This window comes from Moschus berezovskii, chromosome 8 (genome assembly GCF_049115385.1).
Source record: "Moschus berezovskii isolate FMDL1 chromosome 8, NW_MosBer_1.0, whole genome shotgun sequence".
NCBI classification, from domain to species: domain Eukaryota; kingdom Metazoa; phylum Chordata; class Mammalia; order Artiodactyla; family Moschidae; genus Moschus; species Moschus berezovskii.
In genome coordinates this window covers 2,038,753-2,060,723 of record NC_142467.1, presented here as the reverse complement: position 1 = coordinate 2,060,723, position 21,971 = coordinate 2,038,753, and the positions used below count along the sequence as shown (strand labels likewise).

The window sequence follows — 21,971 nt, the reverse complement described above, 5'->3', positions numbered from 1 at the left end:
AGCTTAGCTGGGTTGTTGGGTGGGGGTCGGGGGAGCTTTGTTCCTCTCCACGAGAGTCTCTTTGCAGGGTTTCTTGGGTTTCATCACAGCCGAGGCACTGAGTAACAAAAAGGATTGTTCCAAGAGACCCAGGAGGAAACTGCGACTTTCAATGAGCTGGCCTCACGAGTCTCAGTGAGACACCTTTGCCACGTTGATCACACAAGACACTGAGAGTTTCGAGATTCAAGGAGAGGACGGAGTTTCTTAACGGAAGGAGTAACAGAGATTTTGGAGATATTTTTAATCTACCGTGTCCTGTCTTTATCCAAGTTCTGCTGAATCTGTTCTGAAGTGTGTTAGTCACTCAGTCGTGTCCTACTCTATGCAACCCCATGGGCTGCAGCCCACCAGGCTCCTCTGTGCATGGGACTCTCCAGAAAAGAACACTGGAGTGGGTTGCCATGCCCTCCTCCAGGGGATCTTCCCCACCCAGCGCCAAACCCGAGTCTCTTACATCTCCTGCACTGGCAGGCGGGCTCTTTGCCACTCGCACCACCTGGGAAGCCCTTTAGGACTGTGACCCTCAGTAACGATGCCAGTCTTATGAGGGAACGGGATCTGTGCTGCCACAGACCCTTACATGGAAAGTTTTCCAGGAATGCACTGTGGCCAGGAACAAGGACAGTCTGTGCTGTTCCAGGAAGAGAAAACAGTGCAACTACACATTTGAGGGAACATCGAAAAGCACCCTGCAGCCAAACCCCGCATAAGGGCACAAGACAAGGGAAGATTCTAATAGCACGTGGGGAAGAGCGCTACATGCAATTTGACATATTGCTCCCAAACTTCCCTTTCTTTATGTCTTTGTGGGGACGGCTAATTGTTTTCCTCAATCCTGTGACAGAAAGAATTGAAGGGGACAGGAAGAGCAAGAACAATTTGAGTCTTAATTTTCAATAAATGATTACTGAACTTCATCAAGACCAACTGAAGGAGACTGATCAGGAGGGCACAGCAGGAGGACATGGAACTCACCTCAAACACAGATCTACTTGCGGAACAATTCTCACTGAAATCTAAACTGGACACTGGCTGAAAGGCTCCCGTACAAACAAGGCCGTAAGAAAGATCCATGAGGCCAAGGGTGGGAAGAGAGGTGGTCCGTCAGGACGTCTGCCCCAGGAAGGGGACTCGGAGGAAAGTGAGACTACACAGCAGGAGATCCGTGGTCCGTCAGGACGTCTGTCCCAGGAGGGGACTCAGAGGAAAGTGGGATTACACAACAGGAGGTCCAGCCCAGGGAGGGAGTGGTTTGAGCCAAACAGTGGGCACATGATTCTTGGGGTTTCACTGAGGGAAGATGAATATTTGGAACCCTCCCCTTGGTATCTGGGAGGGTTCTGGGACGAACAGGAGGGCCGGGGGAGGTCTGGACTCTGCCCTGACTTGTCCTTGAGGCAAGGCATACAGGGCAGACTGCTTCAGGGGCTGCCAGTGTCCTGTGCCAGCCCCAGCGTGTGCCCCTCCTAAGCTGGGCAAGTGCTCCAGCCCTGCCTACTTCACATCACAGCTCAGCACTGGGCTGAGGGCTACAACATCTCGGGGGGAGCTTGGCCAGGGGATGCAGAGGTGCCTGAGACCTGGGGAGGCTTCGAGGGGGATGGGAGCAGCCACTGCTCGCGCTGATGCAGGGAGGACAGATGGCTGCCGTCTCTGCAGGCAGTCCCCGCCACATACACACTGGGAGCCTGTGCAGGGCCCCTGTCCCTCAGCACACGGGCAGCAGAGACCTGAGGAAGTGATCCTTTGTGAGCAGCAAAGGAGACTCAGCCTCAAGCCGTGTGTGAACAGGGCAGGGGCAGCCACTGCTGGCACTTGCACGAGTGTAACACTGGAGCCACTCTGGAACTCTGTCTGCTGTTGGACCACGACAGCCCTCACCCCTTAACCAGCCAAGAGCTTCGCTCCAATAATGTTTCCTCAGGGGCAAGGGCACTGCTGCTGGGGGAGGGGAGAGCACACATTTGAAAGTGTTGGGGCAGTGTGTAATTTCCTCGGTTTTGTCTCATCACAACAAAAACTTGAAGCGATGGACCAGTGTTACAGCTCTCGGATGGGCCAGTGTTACAGCTCAATTTTATTTCAAAAATAAATTACATCCTCGAGGTTTGAGGGCGTGCTGACCCAAAAGATGCAAAGAGGAGAAAGAGGCCCTGGACCAATTTTGGCTCCTCTTTTTAGGTTTCCCCCACCCCAGGCCTGCCCTGTGTAAATTGGGCTAGCCAGGAGTGCTGTTTGTTTTACCTGAAGTCCTCTCTCTGGTCCTTGGAACTTTCTTTGCTCTATTTTTGCAGGCTTTCCCTTCCTTAACTTTTAGCCACTGCCGTTTTGGACTCCTTTTTCCTATTCTAACTACTTAACAAAAGGAACAGAGCTGGACCGAACCTGACCCTCAGAGATTCTGTTCCAACAAGTTGGGATCAGACCCTACCCCCAGTGCAGCAGTCATGATCACCGAGCAGTGGACAAACCCTGACCCATACTTGGCTTCAGCCCTAGCCCATTGCCAGCCTCACCTCCTACTAAGATGACAGATGCCAGTAAACCCTGACCAGAGACATGACGTAGTTTCAAGTCAAGTCCAGCTCTCCCACCAAAGGCACTGGGGAATGGGAAGGGTACAAGGATACTCCCACATAAAGAGACCCCTCAAGACCACAACAGGTAACTAACTGTTTTACCTAAATTCAGAAAGACAGAGGAAGTTAAGCAAAAGGAGAAGACGCAGGAACTGATCTCAAATGAAAGCTCAACAGAAAACTCCTGAAAAAAATGAATAACGAAACAGAAATACAGTTTACTACATAAAGAATTCAAAGCATTAGTAATAAGGATGGTAAATAAATTACAGGAAAGACAGGTGAACACAGTAAGAATTTTATCAGGAAACAAGAGAATATAAAGAGCTAGCTTCAGAACTAAAGCCAAAAGATGCAGTCAGAGCTAAAGAATACAGTAAATAAAATAAAAATACAAACTGAAATAAAAAACAAACTAGAAAGTATTAATAGCTGATTAAGGCTTCCCTGCTGCCTCAGCAGGTAAAGAATCTGCCTGCAGTGCAGGGGACACAGAAGATGCGGGTTCAATTCCTGGGTTGGAAAGATCACGTGGAGAAGGAAAGGGCAACCCGCTCCAGTATTCTTGCCTGAAAAATCCCACGGACAGAGAAGCCTGGCGGGCTACAGTCCACAAGTTCCTTGTGAAGGGTCAGGTGTGACTAAGCATGCAGTTAGGGCAAGTGATAGAGAAGAATGGGTGTGACCTGAAAGGCTGAACAATGAAAATCACTGAGTCAGAACAGCAAAAGAAAAGCAAATTAAAAACAGATACATTCAAAGTGATCTATGGGATAATAGCAAACACATAAAGATTTGCATTATAGAAATCCCAGAAGAAGAGAGGGAGAAGGTTATCAAACATGTATTTGGTTGAACTATGGCTAAAAGTCCCCAAAGCTGAAGAATCTCACACACACACACACACACACACACACACACACACATGCATATATATACATATATATATATAAAACCTGCCTGGCTCCTGTATCCATGGAATTCTCCAGTCAAGAATACCAAGTTGGTAGCCATTCCCTTCTCCAGAGGATCTTCCTGACCTAGGGATCAAACCTGGGTCTCCTGCACTGGAGGCAAATGCTTTACCATCTGAACCACCAAGAAAGCTTATAAAGATACATACACTTATATATAGATAAATATTTATCTCCAGGTACAAGAAGCACATAGGATCCCAAATAAGGTGAACACAAACAGACCCACAGCAAGATATGTTACAATTAAAATGACAAGAGTTAAAGAGAGAATTCTAAAGGCAGCAAGAGAAAAATAAAAAGTCATATACAAGGGACCCCCCATAAGGCTGTCAGCTAATTTTTCTGCAGAAACTTTGCAAGAGTGAAGGGACTGTCATGACATATTCAAAGTGCTAACGGGAAGAGCATATAATTCAGGATACTCTACCCAGCAGGATTATCACTGAGAACTGAAAGATGATATGGAACTTCTCAAGCAAGCAAAAACTAAAAGAGGTCATCAATACTAAACCTACCCTAAAAGAAATGTTAAAGGGTCTTCTGTAAGTGGAAAAGAAAAGGCTATCACAAGAAGTAAGAATCTACAGGAAAGTGAAAATTCCACCAGGAAAAGCAAATAAAGAGTAAAGGCTAGTCTCAATCACTAAAATGAGCTAGTGTGAAAATTAAAATGCAAAATCTGTAGCAGCAACTACAACAAGCAGTGAAGGGGCAAATGTGAAGTTGTAAAACGTCACATCAAAAGTACAAAATGTGGGGGATGGGAGTCAAACATGTAGACCTTTCAGAACGTGCTTGAGCTTGAATGAGAAAGAAAGGGTGTGAGAAAATATCTGAGGAGGTTACACTTGAAACCTTCTCTAACATGGGAAAGAAAACGGCCACCCAAGTCCAGGAAGCCCAGAGAGTCCCGTACAGGATAAACCCAAAAAGACACATGCCAAGACACACATTAATCAAACTAACAAATATTAAACTCAAGGAAAACATACTAAAAGCAGCAAAGGAAAAGCAACAAATAACACACACTGGACTCCCCATAAGGTTAGCCACTATCTTTCAGCAGAAACCCTGCAGGCCAGAAGGCGGGGGCAGGGCACACTGAAAGTGATGAAGGAACAGACTTATGACCAAGAGTGCGCCATCGGCAAGGACCTCATTCAGACATGACAGAGGGATCAAAAGCTCCACAGACAAGCAAAATCTCAGAGAATGCAGCGCCAGCAGACCAGCTCTACAGCACATGCTAAAGGAACTCCTCTAGACAGCAAACACAAGAGAAAGAAAAGACCTACAAAAGCCCCAAATCAGAAAGCACATGGTAGTAAGAGCACGCTGCCACTGTTGAGCCACTGTAAGGCGTGTCTGACTCTTTACAGCACCATGGACTGCAGCGCACCAGGCTTCCCTGTCCTTCACTATCTCCCGACGTTTGCTCAAACTCATGCCATCCAACCATCTCATCTTCTGCTGCCCCCTTCTCTGCCTGCCCTCAATCCCTCCCAGCATCAGGGTCTTTTCCAGTGAGTCAGCTCTTCCCATCAGGTGGCCAAAGTATTGGAGTTTCAGCTTTAGCATCAGTCCTTCCAATGAACACCCAGGACTGATCTCCTTTAGAATGGACTGGTTGGATCTCCTTGCAGTCCAAGGGACTCTCAAGAGTCTTCTCCAACACCACAGTTCAAAAGCATCAATTCTTCAGTGCTCAGCTTTCTTCACAGTCCAACTCTCACATCCATACGTGACCACGGGAAAAACCATAGCCTTGACTAGACGGACCTTGGTTGGCAAAGTAATGTCTCTGCTTTTTAATGTACTATCTAGGTTGGTCATAACTTTCCTTCCAAGGAGTAAGCGTCTTTTAATTTCATGGCTGCAATCAGCATCCTCAGTGATTTTGAAGCCCAAAAAAATAAAGTCTGACACTGTTTCTCCATCTATTTCCCATGAAGTGATGGGACCGGATGCCATGATCTTAGTTTTCTGATCCTTACATATCAATAATTACCTTTAAATGTAAATTATTAAATGCTCAAACCAAAAAATACAGACTGGCCGAATGTATACAAAAACAAGACCTCTATATACGCTGTCTAGCAGAGATGCACTTCAGCCCTAGGGACACATACTGACTGAAAGTGAAGAGCTGGGAAAAGTTATTCCACGCGAACGGAAAGTAGGAAGCAGGAGTAGGAGCACTCGTATTGGATGAAACAGAGACCAGCACCAAAGACGAGGAAGAACGCCACCTAACGATCAGGGATCAATCCAAGAAGAAGACGCAATTATAAACATATATGAACCCAGCACAGAAGGACCTCAAGACGTAAGGCAAATGCTAACAACTGTGAAAGGGGAGATTGACAGCAACGCAGTAATAGTGGAAGAGTTTAATACTCCCACTGACACCGATGAGCAGATCATCCAGACAGAAAATTAACAAGGAAACACAAGCGTTAAATGACACACGGGAGGAAGCAGAGCTAACCGATATCTCCAGGACATTCCATCCAGAAACACTTTATTTTCTTAAGTGCACAAGGAGCATTCTCAGGATAGATCACATCTTGGGTCATAAATCAAGCCTTGGTAAATTTAAGAAAACTGAAATTGTACCAGTTTTTCTGACTATAAAGCTGTAAGATTAGATATCAATTACAGGGGGGGAAACTATAAAAAGCACAAACACATGGAGGATAACAATACATTTCTAAATGGCCAAGAGGCCACAGAAGAAATCAAAGAGGAATTCAAAAAGTGCCTAGAAACCAATGACAATGAAGAGACGCAAACCTGAAGCCTGCGGGGCGCAGAGGACTGTGCCTGATCTGCATTGTTGTATGGCAGAAACCCACACAGCATTGTAAAGCAGTTTTCCACCAATTAAAAAATTAAAAAAATGCCTCTTGCAAATTAATTAATGTTGATTGGTGAAGAATGATGACAATGCGAAAAACACAGCTCTTGCCATCTGATCCAAGTTCCTGAAGAACTGCGGTTAAAGTTTTTTCTACTTCAGGTTCAGTTCAGTCGCTCAGTCGTGTCCGACTCTTTGTGACCCCATGAATCACAGCACGCCAGGCCTCCCTGTGTATCACCAACTCCCGGAGTTCACTCAAACTCATGTCCATTGAGTCTCATTCTCTGTCGTCCCCTTCTCCTCCCGCCCCCAATCCCTCCCAGCATCAGAGTCTTTTCCAGTGAGTCAACTCTTCGCATGAGGTGGCCAAAGTATTGGAGCTTCAGCTTTAGCATCAGTCCTTCCAATGAACACCCAGGATTGATCTCCTTTAGGATGGACTGGTTGGATCTCCTTGCAGTCCAAGGGACTCTCAAGAGTCGTCTCCAACACCACAGTTCAAAAGCATCAATTCTTCGACGATCAGCTTTCTTCACAGTCCAACTCTCACATCCATACATGACCACAGGAAAAACCATAGCCTTGACCAGACAGACCTTTGTTGACAAAGTAACGTCTCTGCTTTTTAATATGCTATCTAGGTTGGTCATAACCTTCCTTCCAAGGAGTAAGCGTCTTTTAAATTCATGGCTGCAATCAGCATCCACAGTGATTTTGGAGCCCCCCAAAATAATCTGACACTGCTTCCACTGTTTCCCCATCTATTTCCCATGAAGTGATGGGACCAGATGCCATGATCTTCGTCTTCTGAATGATGCTCAGTGTGTAATTTAATATGATTGTTTGTAAATGGGGTTCAGAATTTACCGCATTAAAATGGCAGGTAGTGGTGTGACAGAGGGTGAAGCGTGAGACGGAGGAGTCTGGTCAGCAGAACCGCACCTTTGTCGTACAAAGGATACAATTACAATTTCTTTATCTTGGCTCTTTTTTTGATTGGGCTAGAGTAGGTGCAAGATGAGTGGCTCTGATAACCAACACATAACAGAAAATATGCTGGGGAAAAAGCTTCCAATGATGTTTCAGGGCTCTGGAAACAAAATTTTAATAGGTTGCATGCCTCTAGAGATAGAAAGATATGTTACTGCCTCTCAAAAAGGAAGATCAAAATGAAAGAAAATTCTAGTTCTTGTGAGAAAACGCTAGAAGTAATCATTAAAAAACAAAAAACAAAGAAGGACTTTCCTGGAGGTCCAGTGATTAAGAACGTGGACTTCCACTGCAGGGGCATGGGTTTGATCCCTCCCCCAAACCGCCCCCCATCAGGGGACTTAGACTGCTCATACTGCATCACCACCACCCCAAAAATAAGCTGGCATTGAAAAACAACTCTAACTGTAAGACAGCTGAACTGATATGTCAGAATCCTTTTCTTCAGTTCAGTTCAGTCGCTCAGTCGTGTCCGACTCTCCGCGACCCCATGAATCACAGCACACCAGGCCTCCCTGTCCATCACCAACTCCCGGAGTTCACTCAAACTCATGTCCACAGAGTTGGTGATGCCATCCAGCCATCTCATTCTCCATCGTCCCCTTCTCCTCCCGCCCCCAACCTTTCCCAGCATCAGAGTCTTTTCCAGTGATTCAACTCATCACATGAGGTGGCCAAAGTACTGCAGTTTCAGCTTCAGCATCAGTCCCTCCAATGAACACCCAGGATCGATCTCCGTTAGAATGGACTGGTTGGCTCTCCTTGCGGTACAAGGGACTCTCAACAGTCTTCTCCAACACCACAGTTCAAAAGCATCAATTCTTCGGTGATCAGCTTTCTTCACAGTCCAACTCTCATATCCATACATGACTTGAATGTTGAAGGAAAATGCTTTCTTTATATGATAATATATTTTAAATATATAAATGAATAATACCCATGTATCTGTTGCCCAGCTTATCAAATCTCAACATTTCCCGTATTTAATTTTTTTGTAAATGGAATGAAACTGTTAACGTTTCTTGTGCCTCCCTTTCCACCCTCCCCAGAAATAACATGATCATGAGCTTAATATTTATTGCTCTGAATTCCTGTATAGTTTTAAAAATAAATAAATATCCACAAACAAATTCTTGTTTGTCACATTGCTAAACTTTATGTAAACTGTTAAATAATGTAACACAATAAAAACCACACTTATTTATCCATTCACCTACCAATAGTATGCTTAGTTTTTGTCCAAATTTTTGTTTTATGAAATATGTTGCTTTTATAATATTCATTTTGAAGTGAAATTGCTGGGTAGTATAAGATGAGAATCTTGACATTTACTTGATATTCACAAGTTGTCCTAGAAAATAATGATCAACTTACATTCTACCAGGATGTAAATTGAATGCATAGGAGGTACCGTTTCTACACATTATCACAAAACTTAGAGCTAACAGATGTTTAAACTTTCACTAGTTTGACAAGTGAGTTTATGTAGTTTTAATTTGCATTCCCTTAATAACAGTGACCTGGGTTTGATCCATGGGTCGGAGAGATCCCCTGGAGAAGGTAATGACAACCCACTCCAGTATTCTGTCTGAGAAATCCCATGGACAGAGGAGCTTGGTGGGCTACAGTCCATGGAGTTGCAAAGAGTTGGACACAACTTAGCAGAGAAACCACAATAACTGCGAATTTAAACATCTTTTCCTAAGTTAATTGGCCGCTCAGGTTTCCTACTCTGTAAGTTGTCATATTTACATAGGCTTGTTTATTTAAAAAATTTATCTGTAAGAAGAATATATGCATTTGCGTATGCGTTGCAAATATCTCAGTTCAGGGCTGTTCTTTCCTCTTTCTTTGTGCTATCTTTCAATGCACAGAAGTTAATATGTAAAACTTATCACATTTTGTCTGGTGCTTTTTGCGTCTTAGTTAAAAAAGAATCTTCCTTATCCTAGGTTCTTAGTTGTCCTGGAATTCATCTCACTTATGTAAAATAAAATTTTTATTTTATTTAGATGTAACCTTTTCCAGTATAAATTTTCTCCTCTGATTTCTGGATGCCACCATGGATGTTTTGAACACTGGACTTTTATTTCAGTTACTTCTAGTTACGCCCACATGGCTCTTCTTCAAACTGGACAGACTAGGTGTCAAGTCATGTGTCATAATATGCGGGTTTTGTATCAGTTTGTTAATTTACACAAGCAACTGTATTAGTATTTTGATTGACACTGTGATATATTGATAATATGTAGAGCGATCTGCAAAAACTGACATCTTTATCTTAGTTTTTCCATCCATGAACATTGTATATCCCACCATTTTTTAAGGACTTTTTAATGCTGTTTAACAATGCTTGATAACTTTCTGTATAAAGGCCTTGCACGTCTGTTCTTAGCATTATTCCTGAGTACTGACTGTCTTTGTACCTGTCGTGAATTGGATTATCTCAGGTAGTAGGTTTTCCAGTTGGTTATTGTGAATATATATATAACCATGTTAGTGGTTTTTGTATGTTCATCTTGAGAAGAAAGATTTTAAAGCCAACTTGTAACATTTACTAGCATAACTTTTTATAAAAGAAATAAATTTGGCATTCATTCCAATTCAGCTAAAACCATGGTTGTCTGGAGATGAGTTAGTAATTACCTTCATTGGAGTGCTAAAACATTAAACATCTTTTGCTTCAAGATCATTACATTATATTGCACCCAGTTTGGTAAGACTTAATGACCCCATCTAGTGGCAGTTTGAAATTCTAAGTGATCTGGAAAAACCCTTAAAGATTTTACTAGATAGCTATTTTTGTTTAAAGAATTATAATAGCAACAATACTCTTGCTGTAAATGTCAAGAAATAACAAAGATTAATTTGACACTCAAAACTAATTATGCTTGTAGTCTTGTGTTGCTGATTTTAAGATTAGAATGAGGTAGGCTTACAGAGAAAATTATGCGCAACCTCCCATGCTGGAGCCACGTTGTATATGTGGGGATTTAATTTTCGGGATTGCTATTCAGGGAATTATCATAGGTCATATCCACATAATGTTTTAAAAATGACACTACCAACAGCTGGCTAGTGTCAATCCACACGACCTTCATAATAACTTGATCCTCAGAGTCTAACCCATAAAAGGATTATTTTACAGTGAAGGACCCTTTAAAGTGAGGCCTAGTTTTATACATCACTCATTAGAATTTTTCCTTTCTGGAGGACATAACAAAATTTTACGCATAATTGTGCTCAATTTCAGAAAACACTGGGACAACACGCTAATCATTCAAAAAAGTATTTTAAACTCAAACGAATTCAAGATGTGTTTAAAATGGAAGCATACACACAATAAGATTTTTAAAGTATAACATTAAAATAGTTGTGAAAACTAAGTTTGAAGTAGGGAAGACCTTTCTAATGATAGACAGAACCTGTAGAGAAAAGGTTGATTAAAACCTTTATAAAAAAATAAAAAATGAAAACAACACTGTCATATCTCTGGCAAAATCTTTAAAATGATGATTCTCTGTGTTAATACCGGTTAAAGATGAAAATATCAAAAACAGGCTTTCCTTATATTGTTAGTGGAGAATATATTTGGAATAAACTTTCTCAAGTGAAATTTGGCAAAGCTATTAAAAGCCTTTGCCCCAGAAATTATACTACCCAGAATAATTATAGGTATACAACATAGAAATGATTGTAAGAATATTCTTTATAGCAGGATTTGAAATATTTTCAGATTATAAAAAATAAATGTGTCAGTAGGTGAACTGAGAAACTAATTAGAATATATACATAAAGTAGAATTTTATGCTACTATTAACCCTAATGCTACAAAATAACATTTGAAGATATTTGAAATTTTTTTATATATTTAATTATATAATTACACAAAAGGGGAGATATTCTCAGAACAGTATTAAATGACAAGCAGAGACTTACAAATCATTTTCATTTTCTATAAAATTTTTTGTTCTTATGGAAAAAAACCCCAGAATTTAAATATTCAACAGGAGTTATATTCTGAATTGTGATGTGTCCCCCCAGCTTATATATGTTGAAAGCTTAACCTCAATATGAAAATATTTGGAGCTGAGGTAATTTAAAGTTAGATGAGGTCATAGGGCAAGCCTCTGGGATGGTAAGAGGAAACAGCAGAGAGCTTGCTGGTTCTCTGCCTCTGCTCACTATGTGAGAACACAGAGAGAAGGCAGCCATCCGCAAGTCAGGAAGAGAGATCTCACCAGGAACTACACTGGCCAGCACCGTGATCTGGGGCTTTCAGCTTCTAGAACTACGAGAAAATATCTGTTGTTTAAGTCACCCACTCTTTGCTATTTTGTTACGATAGCCTAAGCAGATATCAACAACCTCAGATATGCAGATGACACCACTCTAATGGCAGAAAGTGAAGAGGAACTAAAGAGCCTCTTGATGAAGTGAAAGAAGAGCGTGAAAAAGTGGGCTTAAAACTCAGCATTCAGAAAACGAAGATCATGGCATCCGGTCCACTCACTTCATGGGAAATAGATGGGGAAACAGTGGAAACAGTGACAGACTTTCTTTTCTTAGTCTCCAAAATCACTGTGAACAGTCTCTGTAGCCATGAAATTCGAAGATGCTTGCTCCTTGGAAGAAAAGCTATGACCAACCTAGACAGCATATTAAAAAGCAGAGACATTACTTTGCCAACAAAGGTCCGTCTAGTCAAGGCTATGGTTTTTCCCGTGGTCATGTATGGATGTGAGAGTTGGACTGTGAAGAAAGCTGATCGCCGAAGAATTGATGCTTTTGAACTGTGGTGTTGGAGAAGACTCTTGAGAGTCCCTTGGCTTGCAAGGAGATCCAACCAGTCCATCCTAAAGATCAGTCTTGGGTGTTCATTGGAAGGACTGATGCTGAAGCTGAAACTCCAGTACTTTGGCCACCTGATGTGAAGAGCTGACTCATTGGAAAAGACCCTGATCCTGGGGAAGATTGAAGGTGGGAGGAGAAGGGGACGACAGAGGATGAGATGGCTGGATGGCATCATCGACTCTGTGGACATGAGTTTGAGTGAACTCCGGGAGTTGGTGATGGACAGGGAGGCCTGGCGTGCTGCCGTCCATGGGCTCACAGAAAGTCAGACACCACTTAGTGACTCAAGAACAACAAAGCAAATAAAATCTCAAGATGAGAAGTTTTCTGGATTTTTCCCCCCTTTTTTTGCTTATCTATATTTTTAAATTTTCTCTAATAAACATATTTATAATGTAAAAAGACATTATAAAATACATTAAACAGTATTGGACCATTTTCAGGGCATACAGATGGTTCAGTCAACTCATCATTAGTAAAATCAGTTATTCATCTCTTGTTCATATCATATTGATATATCTTCATTAATTCTCTACATACACTAATTATTTGGCCTACAATTAAACTTAACAAAACAGATTGAATCCTTCTTAGCTACAAATGTCAAAGATTGATAAGTTTCTAAATATATCACTGAAGGACAGATTTGTTTTCCTCCCATATAACTATAGCTATTATTTGGAAACATTGACCATGTAGTCACTATTTATCCAATTAGAGTGACTAATTAGCATTCTTCCTGAGGACCACTTGCCTAATAAAGGTGAAATTACACATTTTCTTGTATTATAAGACAGTTTTTAATTCTCTTACTCATCTACCCTGTTTCCCTCTTATGCCATCACATTTCTAAGAAACAATTTACTCCTTTTTCTTTTGCTACAATTACATATAACTGGATATATATTATATTATCCAACCATGGGGTTCCCTTGTGGCTCAGCTGGTAAAGAATCCATTTGCAAAGCAGGAGACCTGGGTTCGATCCCTGGGTTGGGAAGATCCCCTCGAGAAGGGAATGGCTACCCACTCCAGTATTCTGGCCTGGAGAATTCCATGGACTGTAGAGTCCATGGGGTCACAAAGAGTCGGACACGACTGAGTGACTTTCAGTATCCAACCATAGTTATCTAACCACTGGATACACCTTAAACCAGAGGTGAGGTCATAAGTCACTACATGCAACATGTGATGTCCAGTACGTCTACACACACACACACTTTTAAAAATCGGTTTTATCTTCATCACCACAATATCCTACATGAACACTGAGCATGCCAGTGAGGGAAGGAACGGAGGAAGCAGGGTGCGTGTTTCACGAATGGCAAGTTTTGTTTGTGGCAGCGAAGGGCCTGAACCATCCTGGGGTCTGAGGAATGTGGAGTCCATCTCCAGAGAGCTGAAAAATAATCGGCAGCGGGAATTTCTCCCCAGGGACAGAAATCCGCAGTCAGTACCTACAGAACACGCAAATGACTGGGCCTGTGACGCATACTCATCACTTGAGCTCCCTGCCACGGTTAAGCACTTCCTTCGCACGATGATCATTTCCCGCATTGTATGTCTCACCTTCCCCAGAGGAAACCGGCAAGCCTGCAATCCCAGACTCCCTGCATTAGGGGGCAGGCATGATCTAGCTTCCTCTGGCCCAGCTATCCTTGGAGACAGAGCTGGAGGGAGCAGGTGAGGAGGCAGGTGTAGCCGGGAATATCCGTCTTTTGGTGAGCCAGCAGGTGGGAGCATCCAGCTCTGGGGACTGGGGAGTTGCAGTGTTTCTGGAATCCCGTTCTGAGCATCTCAAGTGCCAAGTGCTAGTGTCTGGTATTTCTGCTCAGGAAAGGAGCGATTGGCTACTGTTCATGGATGCTCAGATTTCTAGTTGAATCCTGTGGCCCCACCAGACATCTTGTGAACCGTCTAATATCCTCTCACAAGCTCCCTCCTACCCAAATTTGCAAAAGAGGATTCTGGAGATGACGGTTAAGATCTTTGCCCAATGTATCACCCTAACCATAACACCCCTCTCTGCAAAACAAAACAAAAAAGCCTAATCTGGTAAAGTTTCACTGCTCATTGTTTAATTACCACAAAGACCAACCGTATTTATAGATTTTAATACGAAAAATTTACATATAAATCTAGGGTCTTTACTTACAGAGCGTTAGTAATTAAAAAGAAATATCTTTCCGACCAAAGTCCCCCTCTCTGCAGTGATCAGTCAAATTCATTCTTCCTGTTTCCCTGGTTTCACAAATAACAGGGGGATTCAAACAGAACCTGAGAAGTTGGACAACTTCCTCATTAACATGTGTTTGATCTCTGAAAAGCCTATTCATCTACTGGGTGCTTAACCCCTTATTTCTCTGTTATGCAAACATTCTGAAACTACTTCATCTCCCATGAAAACACCTAGGGATGAGCCCATGAATATTCTCAATGTAAACACAAATGCCATCGGGTGAATATCTCTGTTAGGAGCAGTGTGTACGCCGCATGAAGGCGTGAAGGGGCTCAGAGGGATGCAGTGAAATGAACACCTCCCCACATGAAAGAGCCGCAGCTAGAGAGGCCGCTGCACTCAGACAAGGGGTGAGCACCACACTCAAGTGGCTGAAACTGGAGCGACTTTTCCGGCCTCACTGACCGATATTTGACATAGAATTTTGTGCAAGTTTAAGATGTACAACACGATGATGTGATATCCGTTTATGTTACCAAACGTGAAATTGGAATTTAAAGAGACCATGGCTACACAATAAGAATCTGATCATGTGTTAAAGTGGCTGTAGTTCAAAAATGACATTCACTTTCTATTTGATGGGATACTGTACCACTTAAACGTTTCTATTTTCTGAAGGTTATTTTTAGTCAAAATTTATTGGACATTTAATAGAGGTCTAGCATGAAGACTTTGCATTCCAGAACACATTTCTTTCTCCTGACAGTACAAGGCAGATACTGTCAACCCTATTTTAGGGCCAAAGTGATTCCCAGAGGGGTTAATCACCCATGGTGATGCAATTGCTAAACAGCAGAGGTAAGATGCGCCCCCAGGTCTGTGGGACGCCCGGACTCTACCCCGGATCGCAGGGACCGGGAACCTGGACGCAGCTCTGAGACGCTGGATGCTCGCGGACAACGGCCTGAAGCGAGGACGCGTCCTGTGCGGCCGTTCCCGTGTCCAAGAAAGTAAGAGAAGGGGGAACAGGGCGTTCTTAACAGAAAAAAGGCTAAGAGCGTGTGTGTGTGTGTGTGTGTGTGTGTGTGTATACACACCATGGTCTTACCACAGAAAAAAGGCTAAGAGCGTGTGTGTGTGTGTGTGTGTGTGTACACACCATGGTCTTAAGAAAAGAACTTAGGAAACTTGAACTCCTTTGATAAACACATAGAATACAGAGACAGAACTCACAGACTCGCCTCACTATGCAACCCTGGGCTGGGATTTTTGCTTTTCCCATTATTTTTTTCAAATGTTCTTGAAAGCTGTTACATTGTTTTTAAAATTAAACAAGAGATAAGAACAAGCAATACACAGAAGGAGAAAGGTCCAGCCTTTCAGCGCCTGAGAAGTGCTGAGATTGCAAAGGCTGAGGAAGCCAAGGTCAGCCCCACCCCACTGCCACCAGGGCCACCGGGAGGCTCTGCCCAAAGCGGAAGCCAAGTCTGGATCCAGAGTCCACAAGGTCACTGAGCAAACAGCTTTAAAAGGTCACTCTGTCTTGCTGACAATCAGAGACCTGCAGGAAGGTAAACATCCCTTCGTTTCAGGAAGAGAAACATGTTATCCTAGGATCCCATAGAAAGGGATGAAACTTGCTATGACTGTTGAGAAATTGTTTTTTGTTTTTTTTTTTAAGTCCGTGATTTGGCAATCTTTTAACCCATGGGGTTAGGGTCAGCAAGCCTTGCCAGCTAACAGACCCGATTCTGGGCCTATGTCTTTACAAAGTTCTACCAAATGAGCAGCAGCTAGTACCCTCTTACTCACTGAAGGGTAAACAGTGGAAAGAGAGAAATCAGGTGAAACGTCAGGGTAGCTTGGAGAAGACAGGGATGAAAGATCAGAGGAGGCTCCCTCAAGAAGCTGTCCTTGAAGTTCGGCCATGAAAAACAAAATGAGTCCTTGGGGAAAGGGTTTCTAAATGGACAGTAATGAATAGAGGGCAAAGACCCAGAGGAAAGAAAGTTCAGGGCTGGCGTTGCTTTGAAGCTTCACCTGTTGATGATAACCAAAATTCCTTTTAATTCCTCAAACACTAGAATGACAAGCCAGATGCTATGCAATCAGGTACAGACATGTGATTTGAGTTATGGTAGTTAATGTTTTCCAATAAACATATTCGGATTTATTTGGAAGAACAGATAAGAGCATTGAAGTGCTTAGACCTTGCCATACACGCCTGGGAGAGGATTTCTGCCACTGGGTAGGCTTGCCACTTCTGGACAATCAGCCCATTTTGGGTTTTTTTTGATTCTTCACATAGAAGCCCTCCTTTTTTCTGGCTTATTGCAATAGTCAAGCTAAACATCCACAAGTTCAGCTGTATCAAATCCACAGCTTAAAGCACTCCACAAAGAGAGAACGGTGTTAGGAAAACAGAACGGTAAGTATGAGTATTCCATTTTACAAACGCAAGTCGGGGAGAAAAGTAGCTTTCTCCTCAGTGTTCACGCTTCTGACGCCCCCTCTGAAGTCACACACCTCGTGGTCCCTCTTCACGCTCTGCCCTCTGCTCTTGGCTTCATGATGGAATGCTTCAATTTGCTCCACAGACAATATCCTCGCACCACTGTTTTCTATAATTTATACCGCATGCTGTCCACTTTCTTGTACTATTTTATTTGGTAAAGCACTTTGGATACCAGTTTATATGAAAGATGTTATTTGGAATGAAGTTGTGCTGCAAGCTCATTATTATAATTTTCTTCTTGGTTGGCTCCTCCCCCATCTTACACTGTTGCCTGCAATCCACTACCCAGCGTTCAGTTTTCAGCATCTTCCAAGATCTGCTCTGACATCCCGCTTACTTGTTCATGGAGAAAATATGCACCGTGTACACTGTTGCAAGTTCAGTATGAATGAGCAGATTGTTTTGGCTTTGAGGAAATGCCTCACAAGGTACAACTTAGTAACACTGCACAATTATGGGTAATAGAAAATTTTGTCAGATCTCACTTATTTAGGGACTAACAGCCTTGATCCTTTGTTTCTGTTCTTCCATTCTGCTCTTTTGCCTTTTATTCATTCCAATGATTCACTTTAGTACTTTTAAAAGTTAAGAGGAAGAAAAATTTGAATGGGTCACTTGAATGACTTTTTGGCAGATCTTGATAAAGACTCAACAAAACAGAAGACGAGATTACTTTGAAGACAAAGGTGTCTTTTAATTTGTTCTTTAATTTTTAACTTTTTACGTTGGCGTACAGCTTATTCGGAGAAGGCAATGGCAAGCCACTCCAGTACTCTTGCCTAGAAAATCCCATGGATGGAGGAGCCTGGTGGGCTGCAGTCCATGGGGTCGCTAAGGGTTGGACACGACTGAGCGACTTCACTTTCCCTTTTCACTTTCATGTGTTGGAGAAGGAAATGGCAACCCACTCCAGTGTTCTGGCCTGGAGAATCCCAGGCACGGGGGAGCCTGGTGGGCTTCCGTCTATGGGGTCACACAGAGTCGGACACGACTGAAGTGACTTAGCAGCAAGCATGTATTAGTCTTAGATACGGAGAAGGCAATGGCAAGCCACTCCAGTACTATTGCCTAGAAAATCCCATGGATGGAGGAGCCTGGTAGGCTGCAGTCCGTGGGGTCGCTAAGGGTCGGACACGACTGAGCGACTTCACTTTCACTTTTCACTTTCCACTTTCACACATTGGAGAAGGAAATGGCAACCCACTCCAGTGTTCTTGCCTGGAGAATCCCAGGGACGGAGGAGCCTGGTGGGCTTCCGTCTATGGGGTCACACAGAGTCGGACACGACTGAAGTGACTTAGCAGCAGCAGCAGCAGCAGCAGCAGCAGTACAGCTTATTAACGGAGAAGGCAATGGCAAGCCACTCCAGTACTCTTGCCTAGAAAACCCCATGGACAGAGGAGCCTGGTGGGCTACAGTCCATGGGGTCGCTACTAGTCAGACAAGACTGAGCAACTTCACTTTCACTTTTCACTTTCACACGTTGGAGAAGGAAATGGCAACCCACTCCAGTGTTCTTGCCTGGAGAATCCCAGGGATGGCGGAGCCTGGTGGGCTGCCGTCCATGGGGTCGCACAGAGTCGGACACGACTGAAGTGACTTAGCAACTTAGCAACAGCTTATTAACAACGTGGTCTGGTTTCAGGTGCCCAGCAGAGTGACTCAGCCGTTCATATCCATGTGTCAATTCTCCGCCAACTCCTTTCCCGTGCAGACTGTCACGCGACAGTGAGCAAAGTGCCCTGTGCTGTGCAGTGGGTCCTTGTTGGTTATCCACTCTAAATACAGCAGTGCACACATGTTGATCTCAAACCTCTCACTATCCCGTCCGCCCACCCTCACCCCCGGGAAGCAAAGCTAATCCCTGAAGTCTACACATTCTCTGTATTTGTGATTCTTTCTGGATTTGAATACACGCGCATTATATTTCAAGTAGTGAATGAATTTTGCCTAACTTAATTTTGCTAGAAGGGCTATACTGACCCTGAATAATAAGAAAGATGACAGTATTATCATTTTCATTTATAAGAAGATACATTCTAGCATCCTTCTGGAGGAGAAGAGAGATGCTAGTAGTGTAGACAGCACGTGAGGTCTTTCTGGGTTACTGTTCTTCTGCTTCACTGCTTTAGTCTCTGAGTGTTTAAGCCAATCCTGTGGCTTAAGATTGAAGGGCACCTGCCCAGCCTGACTCTCAGAGCACTTGTGGTGCCTTTCTGGCAGTGGATATTTATATATCATGCCCCAAACCAGAGCATGCACTCTGAGGGTGGAGAAAGGTTTCAGTTCATCTTTTATTCTTCCCACCACGTACAGATAGGAGGTGTCAGGAAGCACTTTCATATCTGCACTTTTCTTTCTTTTTTATTCTAGACATTACACAATTTACCAGGAAAATACTACTGATATGTAAATAACAATAGATTCTCCCAGGCAGTCTTTGAACGGAGGGAAGGTAGAAGTGGAAGAGGTCTCAGAGCAACGACCCCAACCCCAGGTCTCACAGCTGAAGACCTTGAGCGGAGACCTGCCTCCAGCATTTATTGTCAGCATGCTACAGGGCGGACCAATTACCAACTGCGAATTTGAATTTACTCTAGTTTAGAAAAGAGAAACATTTGCTTCACACGGTTGCTGGGAACACTGCGATAATGGACCTGAAAGAGCTCTGTCAGACTTGAAGTGCTCTGTCCAGGTCAGGTCAGGAGGCGCCGCCGAGAGCAGTTAAGGGACTCCTGCACAGTGGCTTCTTCAGCTGGCGCAGAGTCAGGTTTCCTCGGGTGGTGCCGTGTCAGTAAGAACTGAACTTGGAGTTAGAAGGCAGGTGAAGAAAGCTGATCGCCGAAGAATTGATGCTTTTGAACTGTGGTGCTGGAGAAGACTCGTGAGAGGCCCTTGGACTGCAAGGAGATCCAACCAGTCCATTCTAAAGGAGATCAGTCCTGGGTGTTCATTGGAAGGACTGATGCTAAAGCTGAAACTGCAATACTTTGGCCACCTCATGCGACGAGCTGACTCACTGGAAAAGACTCTGATGCTGGGAGAGATTGGGGGCTGGAGGAGAAGGGGACGACCGAGAATGAGATGGCTGGATGGCATCACCGACTCTGTGGACATGAGTTTGAGTGAGCTCCGGGAGTTGGTGATGGACAGGGAGGACTGGCGTGCTGTGATTCATGGGGTCGCAGAGAGTCGGTCACAACTGAGCGACTGAACTGAACTGAACCGAACCTTTCAAGCAGACCATAAACTACTTGGAACACACCCAGAATATCCCACTTTGGTTCGTGCTAATTAGAAATATAAAGAAAGTGGACGGTTTTGAAAAATAAAACTGACTTCAAGATACCGTCGCCCCTCAGGTGAGCCTGTTGGTGAAACGCGGAAAGTGGCGAGAGCAGCTCTCCCCCAGCTTAGACAGGGCTCGTGTCCGTCCAAGGGGACGCCGCCTGTGAAAGTGTGGCGAACAGCCAGGAGCTCTGTCAGCATCGTTATCACGGCTTCCGGCGTCCTCTGTGTACCTTTTTATTGTATTTCTCACATCAGAAAGGAGAAAAATTATTCTCTTGCAAATTTCACCTTAAGTCACTGGAATAGTTCAGTATAACATTTTTGGGGCAATAACATTGATTGATTTTTTTCCAGCAAAATAAGCCCATTAAATTTTCCTTTGATGGTACCCATTCCATTTTTCAAAAATTCTCTTATTTTCTTATTTCCCCCAAAGTTTATTACTGCATGTTTGTTATTGTTTCCTTATCCGGCCCTGTGTCTCCTACTACTAACCATTTTGCATCTTTGTTTCTCGTCAGTAATTTTTTTCATACGCTGTTTTTTTTCCCCCTAGAACCCGAACAACTCTCTCCCTCCCTCTACACTCACCAACCTTAAGGAGTCTTACAAATAAGGGCTCTGAATTAAGGTAAATTTCTTTTAGTTTGCCTTTTGGGAAATGGCTGGGATTCTGAGAGTGTGTTTCTCTTTAAGAGAATTACTATGAAGGAAAACTGTCCTGTATCGTAACTCTTACTACTCTCCAATTTGTGAAGCTTGCTCTGCGTAAGAAAAAAGTCTACACTGAAAGAATCGCAAATAAACACCTAATAAAAGAAATTCAGCTCACATTAAAATACTGGAATACCAGATGGTGGAGTGTAAGTGTTATTCAACCACTGTTTATCCTACCCAGCGCTCATTCTAAATTCAACATTTTTGAAAATTATTCATGGAGGCACGGTTGTATTTCATGCAGATAACAAGCCTAGTTTGAAGTGAACTACCAGAATGCACCCATAATTTCCATACTTCCTTGGTTATTGTTAATTTGGATTGCAACTATTAGTTAAAGTTGAGAGGCTTTTGAGAGCAAATCGACATCAAGCTATTGCGGACAATAATTTGTTCAGCAATCCGCAGGGAGGGGAAATCATTAAATTTTACAGGGTGGAGGAACTCACCAAAGAACGTGATGTTCCATCTGCCAAAGCTGAAAACACCACTGTTTGATGAGCATGTTTCCTCCTCTGTAGCAGCCTGCCCACTGAGCAGGCAATTATTCTTGCTTTTATCTAATGGCTGTGGCATGACTTTTAAGTGAATGTAAAATGCAATTTCATCTTCCAGTACCTCTGCACGTGGATGGATAAAAGATCAACAGAGCTGTCTCTGGCACAGCCCAGCTCACTATGTAGTCACGGGGCTGTGTGAGCTGATCAACGGGGCACACATTATGGAAAATGTAGATTACTGAGCTCCTCCCAGCTCCGACTTCCACCATACGTCAGTATTTTATTCACATCGGTTTAGGGAAAATGACAAGCTTTCCTGCTCTGAGTCATTAAAGAAATATTAGGAGACCTTTTAAAAGAACAACATCCATTCTAATGCTGAAAGCTAATGCTTTGACAGCTTAAAGAGTTTTCACCCCATGTTTAAAATTAATCTTTCAACAAAAAAAGTTGCATTCAATATGACA

At 43.2% G+C, this 21,971-nt stretch overlaps 1 long non-coding RNA gene across 1 annotated transcript in view; it reads right to left on the bottom strand.

The window, feature by feature from the left end:
- Positions 1-21,568, bottom strand: part of LOC148777011 (uncharacterized) — a 39,231-nt gene extending 17,663 nt beyond the window's left edge. The window contains exon 1 of the long non-coding RNA XR_016038138.1: positions 21,454-21,568. This is a non-coding gene — a long non-coding RNA (uncharacterized LOC148777011). The remainder of the gene's footprint in view (positions 1-21,453) is intronic.
- Positions 21,569-21,971: the final 403 nt, after the last annotated feature.